At 46.7% G+C, this 18579-nt stretch overlaps 1 protein-coding gene across 1 annotated transcript in view; it reads left to right on the forward strand.

Moving 5' to 3' along the window:
- Positions 1-18579, forward strand: part of SLC39A11 (solute carrier family 39 member 11) — a gene marked incomplete at its 3' end in the record, with an annotated part of 291548 nt that overhangs the window by 193086 nt on the left and 79883 nt on the right. The window lies entirely within an intron of this gene.

Raw genomic sequence — 18579 nt, forward strand, 5'->3', positions numbered from 1 at the left:
CGAAGGAAGTGGCATGCCATACCTGCCTAGCGCGGCACAGCCCAGGCCCCTCGGTGGCCTATCTGGCTTCTTTGCATCCCCTGAGTGTGTTGGTTTTCTCTGCCCAAGAGTTCATGCCCAAGCAGGTGGTGCAGATTCTGGATGCAAAGATGCTTCAGCCCTGGAAAGATTCATGGTCCTTAGCTGTTTATGCAAAGGCAGGGACACAGCCAGTGAAGTCTGCATTTGAGGTCAACATGCCAAGCCCTTGGCTGGCCAAAAGGCTGGCTGGAGAGTGTGACCCCGTAACAATATTTGTGAGCCCAAAATGCTGGAAGCATTGCCCCTGCTGTACTGTGCGGGATGGAGCTGCACTGGGGTCCTTAACCAGGGGCAGTGAGGCTGGGGGCAGGTGCTTCAGGGGTGCAGTGTGGCTTAAAGCAGCACATGGCATTGAGATTTAATCTGCTGATGGGAAAACCAAATCCCTTGTTTCTATTCTACAAACAAGAAAGGAAGACATACCATTAAAAAAAATAATTTATTTTTTTTGAATTTTTGAATTTTATTTTATTTATTTATTTTTTATAAAGCAGGTTCTTATTAGTTACCTATTTTACACATATTAGTGTATATATGTCAATCCCAATCTCCCAATTCATCCCACCACCATCGCCGCCCTGCCACTTCCCCCCTTGGTGTCCATACGTTTGTTCTCTACATCTGTGTCTCTGTTTCTGCCTTGCAAACCGGTTCATCTGTACCATTTTTCTAGATTCCACATATACACGTTAATATACGATATTTGTTTTTCTCTTTGTGACTTACTTCACTCTGTATGACAGTCTCTAGATCCATCCACGTCTCTACAAATGACCCAATTTCGTTCCTTTTTATGGCTGAGTAATATTCCATTTTATATATGTACCACATCTTCTTTATCCATTTGTCTGTTGATGGGCATTTAGGTTGCTTCCATGACCTGGCTATTGTAAATAGTGCTGCATTGAACATTGGGGAAGACATCCCGTTTTTGTCTGGTAGAAGGGACCATGTGTTTAAAAGAGCTGAGGCTGGGTGCTTGCCTTGGTGGGTCCCTCAGGACCGCTCAATTGCTTGTCCCAACAGGCAGAGGGATTCTGTGGACACTTCCAGTCTGGGGCTGGCTCATCTGTGATGGGGACTTGTACACATCCTTTGGGCTTTGGGACCACAGCCAGCTGACACATACTAGCATCCTCTTTCTTGCTTCCCCCAGGGCATCTACAAAGCCTTGCCAGTTACAATGCACAGTTCTCTCTTGTCCAACAGCTAGAAATGACTTTTCTAGCCCTTCCCCATTCCTTGATGTTGCATCTCTTTGCTCCCTCCCCTCCCCACTCACATTGGCCAGTGTGATTTCAGGGCCAAGTTTATCCCTGGGGCCACAAGGTTACTCTCCACCCAGGAGGGGGAATTCTTATCTCCCTCCCTGGGTTGTATCTCAGAGGCTGCAGCTTCAGAGTTGAGATTCTTCCCCTTAATCAGAGCTGTACTCTATTGAGAGTCTTCTGTGGGTCGCAAAAATGATTTTTCTCTTATCCTCACAGTGATTCTGCAGAGCTGTAATTCTCATTTGATAGATGGCTTGGTATATTTTTGAAGCATTTTAATCCGAATGTACGGAAACTCTTAGAGAGTGTTTTATCTACATTGTGAAGTTAAAAAAAATTTTTTTTGTTTTAAACAGATTTATTGAGATATAATTGACGTACCATAAAATCTACCAGTTTTAAATGTACAATTCAGTGTTTTTTTGTAAGTTTATAATTGTGCAAACATCCCTATAATCCAAATGTAGAACTTTTATCACCCTCCAAAGACCCCTCACATCCATATGCATATGTAGTAAATTTTCTAACAGCTCTGTTGAGATATAATTCACATACCATACAACTCACCCATTTAAAGTGTACAGTTCAGTGGCTTTTAGTATATTCAGAGTTGTGCAACCATCACCCCAATCAACTTAAGAACTTTTCACTGCCTCCCAAACCCTGCACCCCTTAGCCGTATTCCTCCCCAGACCTAGGCAACTGATAATCTGCTTTCTGTCTCTACAGATTTGCCTGTTCTGGATGTTTCATACTAATGGAATCGAATAATATATGATCCTTTGTCACTGAGCATAACGTTTTCAAGGTTCATCCGTGTTGCAGTCCGTGTCAACACTGTATTCCTTTTTACTGCTGTATAATATCCCATTGCGTGGCACAGTCGTTTTATGTGTCATCTTTGAGTCACGTGATATAAATATTACTACTAATTCTGGCATTTCACTTTTCTGCCCCTTTCATTCCCTGTTTTCTAAATTCTAAACAGCCCATCCCATTTCCAGAGCGGGCTTGGAGTACCCTCCCCGCTCTGGACCCTTTGTTTTCTCCTTCTCAATTCTCTATCTGCAAACAAGCAAATCTCTCTAACATCCTGCAAGTCCTTCTTTTGGCCCTGCTGTCCTTCGAGTCATTGTCTTCTGCCTCGCCCCTTCCTCAGTTCACTTGCAGTGTCTAGTCCCCTATCACTTCATGAAAACGGTTATATATTAATCTGTTGCCCCCCTGGTTGCTAAGTCTCTTAGCTGCTTTTAAATTCTTCTACATCTCCTGGTCCTAGTGGAGCATCATACAGTTTTGACTTTCTCCTCCTTCCTCATTTCTGGAATACTTTCCACATTTGGCTTCCACTCTGCCTTTTCCTGGTTTCCCTCCTGCTTACTTGCATTCACGTGATCTCTCTCTCTCTCTCATGTATACATGCATGAACAATGCATGTGCACACACACTCTTGCACACTCACACACACTCATTCATGTCCGAGTGCACAAGCCAAACCCTCACCAATTCCTCTTCCCTCAACCTCCAGCCAAGGCAGGTCCCCCACCCTTGGCCCCTTTCTCTCTTGCTTTGGCCTTCTCACACCCCGTCGGGTTTTCAACTCTTGTTGTCCAAATGCTTCTCGTTCTCTACACTTGGACCTTTCTTCTTTCTCAAGCTCCCCCTTATCACTTCAGTCCGCTAGCTATAGATGCTGACATTTTGTCCTGGACTGAATGCTTGTGTCATCCCAAAATTCATATGAATTTTGAAGCCCGAAGCACCAGCATGATGGTATCTGGAGGAGGGGCCTTTGGAAGGTAATTAGGTTGAGATGAGGTCATGAGGGTGGGGTCCTCACAATGACATCAGTGTCCTTATAAGAAGAGGAAGATACCAGAGCTCTGTTTCTCTCCACCTATGAGGACACATCCATCGAGAGGGCAGCTGTCTACAGCCAGTAAGAGACGCTTCACCAGAGCCCAACCATGCAGATGCTCTGATCTTACACTTCCAGCCCCAGAACTGTGAAAAAACACATTTCTCCATTTTAAGCCACTCCATCTATGGTGCTGTGTTATAGCAGCCCGAGCAGGTTAAGACCCATTTGGGTAGGTTGGGGTGTTTCACACTTCACGTATGTAACCCAAGCCCATCTCATCCTCTGTCCACCAGGAATCCTTCCTTCCATCAGTGATAACACCAGCCTCCCTGGAACCCAAAGTAGATGCCTCAGTCTTACGTCCAGCCCCCTCCTTTCTAGATCTGCACTCCCAAAGCCCAAGTCAAGTCCTCTGCTCCCTCTCATTCACTCCTGTGAGAGAGAGAGAGAGAGAGAGGGAGGGAGAGAGAGGTGGGGGGCACTACCTCGTTCATGCCACAGGGCACTCCCTCCTAGGCTGCCAGATCCTAGACGCAAATGCTGTCATCAAGCCTTCCACTCCTTGGCATGAAGCACCCCCCGAGGCAGCCTGAAGAAGTGGTTATGACCTTGAAGCAAAGGACCTGGGTTTGGGTTCTGACTCTGCCACTAGCTTGGGTTGGATGCTTGATATCTCTAAGCATCAGTCCCCTCATCTGGACAGCGATGGTTGCATCTCATGGTTTGCATCTCATGTGTTAGTGGTGAGGGATAGACGAGACCGTGTGTGCCAACTTGGCACTTACGAAGAGCCAGGAAATGGACCCACTGGTCTGATTACGTGTACTGCAATCGATCGGCCTTCCCCAAACCTTTGGCCCTTTTTCCCCAGCCTTTCCTGGAATAAATAGCACCTCCCATTCCCAGCACCCCAGCCTTTAAAGCCCTTGTCTAATGCTGTCTTCTCCTTGCCTGATCCCTTTGCTGGAAGGGAAGGAGGAAGAAGGGAAGACATTCAAGACCTCTCTGCTGCCGGTGGCCGCCTTATTCCTTGTCGCAGTCAGTGCTCACAAACCCATTCTGCGGCTGTGGAATCTGAGCCCTGCAGAGGTTCCACATCGCCTCCCAGTAGAGTAGACTGCTGGGCATTCCTCAGGCACATCGTTGTTATTATTTATTATCACTCCCAGTAATATCCTGTGATCCACGTGCTGCTTGGATCACAAGTATTGGTGCACATGTGAACCTGGCGTCCTCAATTAGATCATAAACTCCCGGTGGGCAGGCCCTTGCTTCGTCTCAGGCTGTTGCAGTGCCCTGCGCCTGGAAAGCAGAGCACGCTCCTCACGCACGGGCAGGCACTCACAAGCTGAGGCCCTGTTCTCCATTTGGGAGTAATCTTCCCCGAAGCGCTGCAGGAATTCGGGAAGTTACTGCCCCAGCTCCTGCAGAAACTCTCAGGGGCTGCCTCATCCCAGTGGGCAGCTCCGTTCTGACAACTCTCGTGTGAATCACTTATTTAGCCTGTGGCATCTGCCACCTTGCATTATATTGTCATTTACCCTTTCTCTCTCCCTGTGTGTGTGCGTGCACACCTGCTTTGAACATCAGGACCGGGGGTGGTGTCTTTCTGTATACCGAGCACTTCCCGTATCTTGCACACAGTCACTGCTACGTCTGTATGGGGTATGATGCTGCGACGCTCTTGGATCTCGTTGTGTGCGGTTTGCTCTGGACGCTGCGTGTCCTCTCCAGGGCCTGCGTTCTGGCCTCCCATTGGTGAAACACTGTCTCCATCCTTCCCTCTCCCTACCTTTCCCCGGCCGCCCTCCTCTGCCTCCTGCCTCCGCCCCCCCACCCCCATCTGACATTTCCCTGGGGGAAGCTGGAAGGTCCCCCCTCCAGAGACCATGTCTCAGGCTGCTGTCTAATTGGTCATGACAGCCCGATGCCACGGGGCGGGCGTGCTTCCAGGACTCTGGAGCAGGGGTGCTGGGAACAGCAGGGCAAGGAGCCGCCATACATGTGGGATGACGCCAAGTGAAGGAGACAGGGCAGACGGGCCGGCTGGCTTCCCTGGGTGCTGTTGATGGGAGCCGGTGGATTTGAAGCCCATTACTACCAGGAGGACGAGGAAGGAAACCTCATTTAACAAATGAGATGTGACTTCCAGGCTCCTCTGCATGCTCATATATCAGAAAACAGGTTTTCTGTTGTGACCAGAGGCCTGCTGAGCTGATCTAAGGAGTTTCCTGCCACTCGAGGCTGAGCCCAGGGCTTCCTCCTCATAACTTAGAGTGTCTGAGCTGCAGTCAGAAGAAAGGGTGGCTGACTGGCACGCTGCTCTGAATGGAATTTGCATTTCATTGTGTTAACCTTGCCCTGTATATTAAAAAAAAAGCTTTGACTTCTTTCTTGTAGTCGTTTTCTGTATCCTGCTTTTTCCCCATCCTTTTTTCCCCTTCTGTTTGTTCCTTGTTCATTCTCTCATTTATTTGTTCATTCATCCAACAAATATTTATTGAGCCCCTATTATGTACCAAATGCTGTATTATTCACCAGTTGTGCAACGGTCCTTGCCTTCATGGAGTCTTGAATTTAGAAAGAGAGACAGACAGCATCCTACACATTACACATGCCCGCCCTTGTGACAAGTCATAAGAAGCAGAAGCGTGGCACGCTGTGACCGCTGAGCCATCGAGCAGGAGGTTCTGACCTCACATATTGGGAGGTTGTGGTTTTAAAAATATGTCCATAAGTTCTTTGATATTCCTCCCTTCAAGTGGTGGAGCCCAATTTCCGTTCCCTTGCGTGTGCTGGATTTCGTGATCGGGGAAAAGCAGAAGCAACGGTGGGTAACTCCACAGACTAGGTTGTCGAGAGTCTCTGCTTCCGTCTGGGTTGCTCTGTTGCTCTTTCTCTCTTGGATCACTTGCTCTGGGGAAAGCCAGCTGCCATATCATGAGCAGCCGTTTGCAGAGGCCCAGGTGGTAAGAAACTGAAGCCTCCAGCTGGCAGCCACACGGATGAGCTTGGAAGCGCATCTCCAGCCCCAGTCCAGCCTTTAGATGACCACAGCAGCCTCGTGAGAGGCCTTGAGCTGGAACCACCCAGCTAAGCCATTCCTGGATTCTCGACTCACAGAAACTGAGAGGTCATGCTTGTTTATTGTTTAAAAGGGCTAAGTTTTAGAGTAATTTGTTACACACAAATTAAATAGACAAATAGATGAATAATCTGGAGTATGGTGGAGATTAATTCTTTGATGCCCTGCTTAGCTGAAGTCTTTATTATTCCCTCACTTTGTTTTTTTGTTTGTTTGTTTGTTTTGTTTGTTTTTTTTTTTTGCAGTTCACGGGCCTCTCATTGTTGTGGCCTCTCCCATTGCGGAGCCCAGGCTCTGGACGCACAGGCTCAGCAGCCATGGCTCACGGGCCCAGCCACTCCACGGCATGCCCTCACTTTGTTTTTTCTAATTAATTTTTATTGGAGTATAGCTGCTTTACAATGTTGTGTTAGTTTCTGCTGTACGGCAAAGTGAATCTGCTATACGTATACATATATCCCCTCTTTGTTTGGATTTCCTTCACATTTAGGTCACCACAGAGCATTGAGTAGCATTCCCTGAGCTATACAGTAGGTTCTCATTAGTTATCTATTTTATACATAGTATCAATAGTGTATACATGTCAATCCCAATCTCCCAATTCATCCCACCCCACCCCCTTTCCCCCCTTGGTGTCCATATGTTTGTTCTCTATATATGTGTCTCTATTTCTGCTTTGCAAATAAGATCATCTATACCATTTTTCTAGATTCCGCATATATGCGTTAATATACGATACTTGTTTTTCTCTTTCTGACTTACTTCACCCTGTATGACAGTCTTTAGGTCCATCCACGTCTCTAAGAATGACCCAATTTCGTTCCTTTTTATGGCTGAGTAATATTCCATTGTATATATGCACCACATCTTCTTTATCCATTTGTCTGTCGATGGGCACTTAAGTTGTTTCCATGACCTGGCTGTTGTAAATAGTGCTGCAATGAACATTGGGGTGCATGTGTCTTTTTGAATTATGGTTTTCTCTGGGTATATGCCCAGTAGTGGGATTGCTGGGTCATATGGTGATTGTATTTTTAGTTTTTTAAAGGAACCTCCATACTGTTCTCCGTAGTGGCTGTATCAATTTACCTTCCCACCAACAGTGCAGGAGTTTGCTATTATAATTTGCTGTTACTGACCTAGTGCAGTGGTTCTCAAACTTGAGCAGACATCGAGGTCACCTAGAGGGCTTTGCTGCATCCCACCTACAGAGTGTCTTATTCGGTAGGTCTGGGATGGGGCCCAAGAATGTGCATTTCTAACAGGTTCCTATGTAATGATGATGATGCTGATTTGGGGGCCTCACTTTGAGAACCACTAGCTTCGTGGAAAGATGATCTACCAGGGAGCGAGTCAGGGGTTTTGACCTTGACTTGGCTAAGTGACCATATGGACTTGGTCCAGGTGTTTTCTCTTAGCTTCCCTTCTTCCGTTTTCAGTGTCCTATGAACTTCACATGCAAATGTGATAAGAATTTCAGAAATTCATTGCTTCCTTTGAAAGAAGCATTTTCTTCTTACAATCTCACTCCTTGGAGATGCGATTTCAAGTCTCTCCGTGGTGTAAAGAACATCTGGCCAAGGAAAATATGCTAGCGCAGTTCTGTTGTAGAGCAGGGCTGCCTACTTCCTTGGTGGGTTCTGTTTGTCCAGATCGCTTGGTGTGTATTTCAGATGTTCGTTTGTGAGAACTTGACCGTGGGCAACCAGGATGGAATCTTTTTTCGCAGTCAGAAAACCTCCGGGATTAGCCCAGCCTGCGGTCCTGGATGTACCCGTCTGCTCTCCTAGAGGCACAGGAAACTTTGACACTAAATGATGCCTTATCTACAGGAAAAGAAAAATAAATGGATATTCTGCCTGGTTTGTTACTCCCAGGTCCCCATTGTGTAGCCATAGATAAGTAACCTCCCTTGCTACTTTAGAAACTACTATACATCTTTGAATCCTAGGCGGTGAGTGGATTTGATTTTTCATAGCATCCTGGCAGCCCTGATTTCCCCCAGCTCACTTTTCTGTCCTCTGGGAGAAGCCAGGACCCAAATTTATGTTAAATTCCCTGCACAAACATCTCCAGGTTTGCCAGACCAGATATAGAAGATGAAGCTTGATCTTGTTCATAAACTATCCAAAAGTCCCGGCTGGGAGGTCAAGCTTATTTTATTATTTAAAAAAAATTTTTATCGAAATATAGTTGATTTACACTCTTGGGTTAGTTTCAGGTGTATAGCAAAGTGATTCCGTTATACATATAAATATATATATATATTCTTTTTTTATATTCTCTTCCATTACAGGTTATTACAAGATGTTGAGTATACGGTAGGTCCTTGTTGGTTATCTGTGTTATATATAGTAGTGTGTATATTTTAATCCCAAATTCCTAATTTATCCCTCGCCCCCCAGATTGTGTGTATTGGTCTTATATTTCCTTTTCCGGGGGTCGGTTACTAAGCACGCCTAATGAAAATTTGGTTTTGAGAAAGCCATGGAGCAAAAATTGCTGAAAAATTAAGGAATAGAAAGTACAGACTGGGACTGCTAACTGGTTGTGTGAAGTCGGTCAACTTCCTTAACTTCTTTTTCTCTTCTGTGTGAAAGAAAGTGGATAAACACAAACTAATCTTCAGAAATTCTCCAGATGCGAATGCGGTATCATTCTCAGGTGACAGAGATCATTAGAGAAAACTATTCATGCAGAAACAGGGGAAAAATGAATTCAGCCAGAAGAAGTAATGGCAAGAGAGCCATTGGGAGAGCTTGATGCAGGTGGGTGCTAGCAAAGGAACCAGATGAAGAAATTTCTGATTAAGGGATCCAGGAGGTGAGGAGGAAATAGCCTTGGGTGCTAATTTGGGTCCAATCAGTGGGGAAGTGACCTCGCTTTCCCAAGCCCAGAGGATGCAGTTGGAGGCTATTTGACTCCCTAAATGCTGGGAAAACAATAATTAATAAATCAAAGGCTTCCTTTTTTTTTTTTTTTCAGGGTCATTCATAGTAAAACTTTATTGAACAGAAAACCCAGCAAAGGTTTTCACCTCTGCAAAGCTCCTCTTGGTTTAAAGTAAAGCACGCATTTAAAAAAGCAATTATACATAAGTCTTTCCTAGAAAAGTCCTGCTAAAACATGTCTAGCAATTTCATTGATTATATAAAGTAGTACACTTAGTGTAATTTAAACATTCCAACAGGAATCAAATCGTACCAGCAGAACCATTTCTGCATCTATGACATCTATGTACAAATACACATGCAGACACACACATCTGGAAAAGTTCCTCAGGCATAAACATGCGACACTAATGCCTTCTACTTACAATGTCTATTAAACTACAACAATATATATTAAAGCTCTTCAGAATAAGGACATGAGAAGCCTTAGGCATTTTTTGTTCATCAATTTGTATCATGGCTTCACATCTTACTTTCTGCTTTTGTAGAATCACAAAAGCATATCATCCTCTTTGTTGATTCTTTTACTAATTCTGTGCCATCGCCACGTCCAGGTAAGGAAATCTAGCCTGAGCCAGATGATCCAGTCCACGCCTGCCAAAGCCTCTAGCAGCCAGAGAGCAAACACCATCAGTTTGCTATGGCTGGAGGACCTTCTGGAAGAAGGGAGGCAAAGAAAGTCTTGAAGACGAGCCAGGCTGTGCTCATAAACGAAGGGCTGGTCTGCTCGTCATCCACTACGTCTCTGTCTGGAGGGAGGCGGTTGGGGTCTGCAATTTCAGGATCAGGGTCTTCCTGGAAGTTATTGTTGGGGTCCTGATTTGCAGCTTCCTGAGGAGGACCATCATTCGGGAAGTTCTGAACTGGCCTCTGTCGAAACGGAAACCACCCGACATGATGCCTTCAAAGGAAGCATATAAATCAAAGGCTTCTTGAACTGTGCCAAGTGTTGGGGATACACTGGGTAATAAAACATGCTGTTCCTGCCCTGCTGCAGCCCAGTGGGGAGAAGGACATTAATTAAAGAATTATACAGATAAATGTGACTCTTCAACCCTGATAGGTCTACCTACAGCAGAGAGGGACATGGTGCCACAAGGGTGCATGATAACCGGACTGGTCCAGGGAGTGGGTCCAGGGAGGGAGAAGAATCAACTGGGTGGACAGTGCATCCCAGGAGGGGGACAGAACGGGCAGGGGATGAGGGGCACGGTGACTTTGGATGTGGCAGAAATGTGGCTGCGAAGTTGAGTTTAGCTGACTAGCGATGGATTCTCTGTGTCCTACTTGACTTTTGCTACCTTAAAAATTATCTTTACCCCCAAGGGTCAGTAGACATTGGCTGAGTCGTGACAGTCTGAATAGTTAGAAGGAAGGACTCTAAGAAAAGGAGAAGCAACTACGGAACCCCAACATTTCAACTTTTAAAAGGGGAATTGCCTTGAAAGCTTTGGGTTTCAAAAGTGACAAATGGTAGATGCTGGAGGCGTACTGTTTCAGAGCCTCTTGAGGTGTGTTTGTCCCAGTAAGCTGATACCAGGTCCCCTGCACTGTGTCTTAAAGACATGGGATTGCTTCTGTGCTTAGAGGCTGCCTCGAGGACCCCGGTCCGTAGCATCCCTCATAGCACTACCTCCAGAGTGTCCCTTAATCTCATCGCCCATCCAGATGTAGACCCCACTTCCTACCTGAACAGAATGGGGGGCGAGTCTAAGACAGATCAGGAAGTCGCTGTGCATACCCCCTGGTCATCAAGGAATGTCCCGGGGTGTTCTAATCTCAAAAAGACACCCCAGAATTCACCGTGAAATCTTTTGTTCTCCTGCACTAAGCATTTTTAGGCAGGGGGAGGGGAGCTTATTTTGGTATCTAGGACTCCTTTCCTATCTTGATGGAAAGGCAAGATGTCTAAAATAAGGCATATACGTGGGAGGGTGGATAGAGCATTTGCCTTTGAAATTGGGTTATTTACAGTAAGACAGGAAGATAAATGTAAAACTTTTGCTGGCACAGGCTGTAGGCTAATTGTCTAGAAGAGTCAGGATCAAAGGCATCTGTAGTTACAGTATTAACTAAGAATAGAACTTTCCATTGGCTTCTTTGGCACACTCAGAGTCTTAACTGAAGCTCCCCATACGTTTGTAGGTGGGGTAGGGTGATATGTCTATCAGATGCCAGCTGGGTGCCCAGGCCCTGATGCCTGCTTTCCCATCCAGTAAATTACTAAAAGCCAAGGTTGTGCCACAAGACCTCAGCATGTACTCACGGCCCTTTGAGGCTACTTCCAACCCACCTGTAGGTTTCTGATCGTTTGCTCCATCGTGATCCACGGATGGGAGGGGAAAATCTCGTGCAGTGAGGTAAAGCAAATGAATATTCAGCAGTCTGAAGGAGGAGCTTTGACCAGTCCAGTGAAGCTTTTATTTTTGAGCATAAAAGATCATTTCTAGGGCTTCCCTGGTGGCGCAGTGGTTGAGAGTCCGCCTGCCGATGCAGGGGACGCGGGTTCTTGCCCCGGTCCAGGAAGATCCCACGTGCCGCGGAGCGGCTAGGCCTGTGAGCCATGGCCGCTGAGCCTGCGCGTCCGGAGCCTGTGCTCCGCAACGGGAGAGGCCACAGCAGTGAGAGGCCCACGTACTGCAGAAAAAAAAAAAAAAAAAAAGATCATTTCTAGCCAAGCTAATATAGTTTCCTGGCCCAAGGTATTTCTGCATACCTATATGTGAAATGCATCTAGCATCTCTGTGTGACAGGACCGGGAAGATTCAGATGCATATATACCTTAATCTTGAAGCTCTTCAGATTTTCAGCTGGGAGGGCAAGAAAAACACATGGAAAAAAAAAAAGCCATTTGCCCAGCACTTGTTTCTCCTCAGTCTTTTCCTTCCTTCCAGCAGCAGGAAATTCAAGTCCCCACCAAGTCCTTCCACCTTCCCCAGCTCTGATCATTGTGGCCTCCAACTTCTCTGAAAACTGTGAGGCCACCTGGGTGGCAGTTCCTTCACTCCGCTCTCTCTACCTGTGGGCTTAAATGAAATCACAACCCACCTTTCGAGCTTCTCTCCTCTTCAGAGATGGAGGAGCCCCAGGATTGCAGGGCTGCTGCCTCCGTAATCTCACAGTCTCCGGCCATCTTTCCTCAATCTTGTTCTCTCTCTCTCTGAAGTTTTGTCGGTTATTCTCTCTCCTTATTCTTTCTCCTTGTCTGGCTTCTTTCCTTCAGCCTACAAACATCTCTTCTAGCCTTAGAGGGGAAAGAGAGAGAGGGAGAGGCAAGAAAGAAGAGAGGGAGACGAGGGAATCATCCTCAGAGATAATATCCCCCTCAAGCCCTCATCCTATTTCCTTGTTTTTTTTCCAAAGTAGGTTGAGGCCTTAGAAAATGCTCTCTCTCTAACTGTGCTTGCTAGGTTGACATTCTGGTGACAAATCCTCTGCCTGGGACGCTTTTGCTCTGCTTTGTTGATCTTCTGAGCACTTCTGGATGCTTCTTTCATCCTCCCTCCCCAGAGCTCCCCCACCTGTTCCCACCTGGCACTTGAATTGTGGGGCAGCCCAGCCTGCGCTCCTGAAGGACCCAGAGCCCCAGAAGCCTTTCCGCACTGGCTGAGTTGGGCCAGGGAGGCATTGAAAACCCGTAACCTTTTAGAAATTTACACTCACGACTGCTATACCAGTTCCTGTTAATTCTTCAGTCCACCACCGTCTGACCACCGTCTCGTCTCTGACTATTCCCTCTCCCTTCCCTTTGCAGGCCGGTCCTCTGCTGCCTTTTAGAACTTGATGTTTCCTTTGATCTGACCCATAGTCCTCTGAATCCACTGTTGTGTCCTGGTCATCTTTCCCTGCCACCCTGGCTTCAGACTCTCTGTACGTTGATAACTTCCAAATCAATATATGCCATTCAAACTTCTCTCCTCTGCTGCAGGTCATATTGCTTATTGCCTCTCACAATTCATCTGAATGCTCTGTGAGCTTCAAACTCCACCTGTTAAAACCTTGAGCCTGCATCATTTACTATAATCTTGTCCATTAATATCACGACAATTCAATTCCCCAAGAAGGAACCGTGATGTCCTCGATCTGTTTTCTCTCGTGTATAGTATCTAGTTGACGTTCAGACCTTCTCTGTTACCACCGTGTAAATGCCGAAGTCCATCTTCTACCTTCCATCCATTCTGCCACTTTCCCTCCAGCTGAAAGCAGCTGAACAAAGGTTTAGCGGGTTCCACTTGGTACTTTGTTAGAAAGCTTGTTAGTTGTGCTCCCTGTACATTAGGAAAGAATCTCCCAGACTGGCTGATGATTTCAAAACAGTGTGACCTGTGTTAGCCTGGAGGTAAGTCAGCTATGAGGAGGGCATGGGGGAGGGGGGAGGGAAGGTCAGAGAAGGCCTCCTGGAAGTGGGACACCTGTGCTGGGTCTTAAAGGGGGATGGAAGCAGATACAGGAGGAGAGCATCCCATGGGGGGGGGGGGAGGACGATAAATAGCGAATGCTGTTCTGCCAGGTGTAAGGATGTTCAGGCTCGTCCTGCATCTGCCAGCAGTTCGGGCTTGCTGAGGGGCTGTCGTCTGATTAAAATCGGGGCCAGAGGGCCTTTATACTGCAGGCAGTGGGAAATGCCACTTCGATGTACACTTGACCCAGATCACTTTGGCAGCATCACGGGAAACACATTTGAAAGGGGAAACTAGAGGTGTGAAATGCTAGTTGGAAGACAGTTGCAGTAATCGGAGCAAAAGCTCGTCAGCGCCTGTGTTATCTGGGGTACTACTTAAGTGTCTGTCACAGACCTGAAATACAGTGGCTTGTGTGAGCTACAAGGGTATTTGTGTCGTGATAGTTTATATGCCTTATTCCAGCTACGGGGGAGGCTAGAAATAAAGTGTCTGGCTTGACAGCCCTGTGCCCAGCTAAGACTCCGTTACTGGGGAAGGAGGAGAGGATGGATTCCCAGGGCGTGGACTCGGGCTGCCACAGTAATGATGTTGGTTAAGCATGTCTGCTGGGGGAGGTCCAGCATTTACTGGGCTTGGCAGTTGACTGGTACGGGCAAGAGGGGATAACCGCGAATAGCCCCTGTTTCTGGCTCAAGAGAGACAGGAAGTCCAGGAGGAGGAACCAGGCCGAGAGGAAAGCTGGGGCCTTCTGGCGGGAAATGTGGATTATGAGCTTCCTGTAGCTTCTCTGGGGGCAGATGTCCATCTCTTAAACTCGATATACTAACCTTGAGCTCAGGAGGGAGGTCTGGGCCAGTGAGGTGAACAGGCAGGCAACAGCACAGTCAGAGGAGGCCCCTCCTAGCACAGCACTGCCTTAGCCCCATCCCCATGTCCTGCCGTTGCAGCCCAGCCCCCGGCTCCAGCCACACCCTCCTCCTCACCATTCACTCTCTTTGTAGGGTTCTTCCCCTCTTCGCTCCCTGGCAAACCGCTATACATCCTCCAACATCCAACTCAAAAGCCACCTTCCCCATGAAGGCTTCAGGCCAACGGGAACACCTCTGAGTCAAGATCGGCCCATCTCTAACCTCACTGAGCTCCTACGTCTCATTCCACTGTGGGTCCCCGAGGCTCAGCCTGGAGGTGTACGTACAGACGGAATGCAGCTGAACTGAAGGACGTGGCCCTTCCCAGCAGGGTCGCCCGCTCCCCGCCGTGGGCTCCCATCACTCCAGCGCTCATGACTCTGACTTGCACCCGTGCGCTTACCTCTTTGCCTCGGCCCTCGGGCTGCCTGTTCCTGCTGAGCAGGGACTGGCTCTGGTCCATCTTTCTATCGCTGGGTCCTACCTGGGGCTGAGTCGAGATCTGTAAGTCAGTTAATAAAAGTGCGGGTAAGACATGCTACGTTCCTATTAGGGCAGTTTGGCGGCAGCAAGATGATTGAGGCGCCTAGAGTTTTTGTTTTGGTTTTTTTTTAATTGAAGTATAGTTGATGTACAATATTATATGTTACAGGTGCACAATATGGTGATTCACAAATTTTAAAGGTTATACTCTGTTTATAGTAATTATGAAATATTGGTTATATTCCCCGTGTTGTACCATGTATCCTTGTAGCTTACTTTATACATAATAGTTTGTACCTCTTAATCCCCGGCCCCTATATTGCCCCTCCCCCTTCCCTCTCCCCAGTGGTAACCCCTAGTTTGTTCTCTGTAGCTGTGAGTCTGCTTCCCTTTTGTTCCGTTCGCTAGTTTGTTGTCTTTGAATCGGCTTCCTGGGGAGAAGTGGGACTAGGAATTTGACATTGGAGGGTGTGTGGAGGTTCTTATGGGGAGGGCATCAGGGCTAGGAGAGCAGTGGACGCAAAGGCACAGGCGTAGGGATGAGCACGCGTGTTAGGAGGGGGCCCTCGGGAAGGCCAGCCCAATGGGAACAGAGAAGAACGTCTGGTTTCACAGAGCAGTGGCCGTCTTCGGGGCAGAGGCAGGCCTGAACACCCCGGGAGGAGAGGAGGCCGGGGGCTGTGACAGGTCCCTGGGAAAGGGTGCCGTTAGAGTGTCACTTTAGAGAGATGAACCTGAAAACAGGGTGCTGAGAAGCTGTTCAGATCGTTCCAGAACCAGGTGGCAGGGATCTTGGCTGGGGCTGTGATGGGTAAACGGAGGAACGAGGGAACCTGAGAGGCCTTTTGGAGGAACGGACAGTCCTGGGTGACAGATTGCTTTGGAGGCTGAAAAGGCAAAGATGAGTAACTTGAGTTTTCTATGTAGTTAACGGTAGTAAAAGTGGTTAATTGGGGAACGAAAGGTGACCTGTAGGGGAGGAAGAGGATGGGCTCACATCAGGACCCGTCCCATGAAGGCGGATGTTTGGGGAGTCTGCGGGGTGGGCAGGGGTCAGTCTGCAGCTCTGTTCTTTTACTTGAGCTCTGTTTTGCCACGTGATGGGCTGTGACCCTGTCATCCATCTGTGTTACCATGACCCCTTCATATTCAAATGAACAAGTGGCAATTTCAGTGACAGCTTTCATGACAGTTGGGGGGTGAGGCGTTGGCTCTTTTGCCGTCTTCCTCGACCCTGCTGTCTTCCCCGCCTAGCAAAGTGGTAGCTTCAGATTCTGTCCCTAGAAAGTGTGTGTCAAGGGGCTCAGCCAGGTGTGTTAGTTTTCGGTAACACAGCACCACACAGCAGGTGGTTTCATGGCTCACAGTTCTGGAGGCAAAATGTCCAAAATCAAGGTGTTGATGAGGTCGGTTCCCTGGAGGCTCTGAGGGGGAATCTCTTCCGTGCCTTTCTCCCGGCTTGCGGTGGCTGCTGGCATTCTTGGCTTTGCTTACCTTATAGACACATCACCCCAGTCTCTGTCTCCATCTTCACACTCTCTCCTCCTCTGTGTATCTCTGCCTGTTTCCCCATCTCTACACTTACAGGGACCTGCCATTGGATTTAAGGTCCATCCTCAGCTGAGATCCTGACCTTAATTATACCTGCCAGGAACCCTTTTCCAAATAGGGTCATATTCACAGGTACAGGGGCTTAGGACTTGGACGTATATTTTTGGGGAGGGACACAGTTCAACCCACTACAATGCGGGAGAGTCTTTCTAGAAATAGAATCTTTAGATTCTCCTCCCTTCCCCCCAGTGGTGATGGATGGAAAGTCTGAAGTATCTTCCCAGGACCAAATGTACTGTATGTCTGTTCTTTAAAAAGGCAACAGTGTCCTGGATATGCTTTTTTTTTTCAAGAATATTGGTAATATGAGCTCCACTTCCACCCTACCCCCAACATAAGGTTGGATTAAAAAGGAAATAAAATGGGGGGGGGTGGTGTGATAAATTGGAAGATTGTGATTGACATCTATATACTAATATGTATAAAATGGATAACTAATAAGAACCTGCTGTATATAAAAAAAAAAGAACCTTAGGGACCTAGAGAAAGAAGGAAAAAAGACACAAATCTCTAATATTAGGAGTGAAACAGGAGATATCACTATAGTACCTGCAGCTAGTAAAAGAATGTTAAGGAAATACTACAGGCAACTTTGTGCTCACAAATTTGAGAACTTAGATTAACTGGACCGAATTCTCTAAACATTGCAAAGTACCAAAACTCAACCTATGTGAAATAAATAAATGTAGCTGTTCTATAGCTATTAAAAAAATGAAATAAAATAAACTGGTAGAAATTTCAAAGCATTTCCAATGAGATGGGCGTCAGAGGATGGAGTTTAATCTGTCCTCGAAGGTTTCTGGGGAAAGGGATTCTCTGAAGTGGATTTTCTTGGCTGGTGGCATTCCTTTCCTCAGCAGCTACAGTGTGTGGAGTGATGCAGTGGTCCAGTCCGATGAACTAGCTCTTAAGGGCTTGTGCTGGAGAAGCAGAAGCCAGCCAAGAGTTACCTCTTATGTCCCAGGATCTTTGGGAGGCTCTCTAAGCCAGCCCCCTAAATGCCTTCTAAAGACCATCCTGCCCATTGGAGAAAAAAGTAGATGAACACTAGGTGGACATCTGTGTGTGTGTGTGTGTGTGTGTGTGTGTGTTTGTGCGCGTGTGCTCGTGTGCATGCTGGCAACCTGTTATAACTCATTAATTCACTCCCAGCCCCAGAAACCAGGTGCTTCTGCAGTTCAACAATGTCGGGGTAGGATGGTAAAAAGCTGTTTCATGGGGAATGCAAACGGGTAACAGGAAATCAGGGGTAAAAGGCTCTGCATTCCAAGAGAAAGATCAGAAAAATCCTGAAGCTTATGGATTTGATGCACCAAAGAACGGGCATGTATCTGGAAAGGATGAAAACTCTAATTCGAAAAGATACATGCATCCCAGTGTTCCATGCTTAGCTATTGTAAATAGCTCAGGGTCCATTGACAGATACCTGGATAAAGAAGATGTGGTCTGTATATACAATGGACTATTACTCAACCATAAAAAGAATGAAATTTTGCCATTTACAGCAACATGGATGGACCTAGAGATGATCTTACTAAGTGAAGTAAGCCAGACAAAGAAAGACAAATACCACATGATATCACTTATATATGGAATCTAAAAAATAATGCAAATGTACTTATTTTCAAAACTGAAACAGACTCACAAACATAGAAAACAAATGTATGGTTACTAAAGGGGAAAGAGGGGGCTAAATTAAGAATTTGGGGATGAACAGATACACACTAACTACTATATATAAAACAGATAAACAACAAGGACCTGCTGTATAGCACAGGGCACTATGTTCAATATCTTGTTAATAACCTATAATGGAATTGTAAGTCAACTACTACTGGGAAGAAAAAAAAAGAATGCTTTAGTCCAGAATACTACTTATCCTTAGTCTCCGACCAACTCTAAGAAATTCCGTTATCTGCTCCCCG

This window comes from Hyperoodon ampullatus, assembly GCF_949752795.1.
Source record: "Hyperoodon ampullatus genome assembly, chromosome: 19".
Classification (NCBI taxonomy): Eukaryota; Metazoa; Chordata; class Mammalia; order Artiodactyla; family Ziphiidae; genus Hyperoodon; species Hyperoodon ampullatus.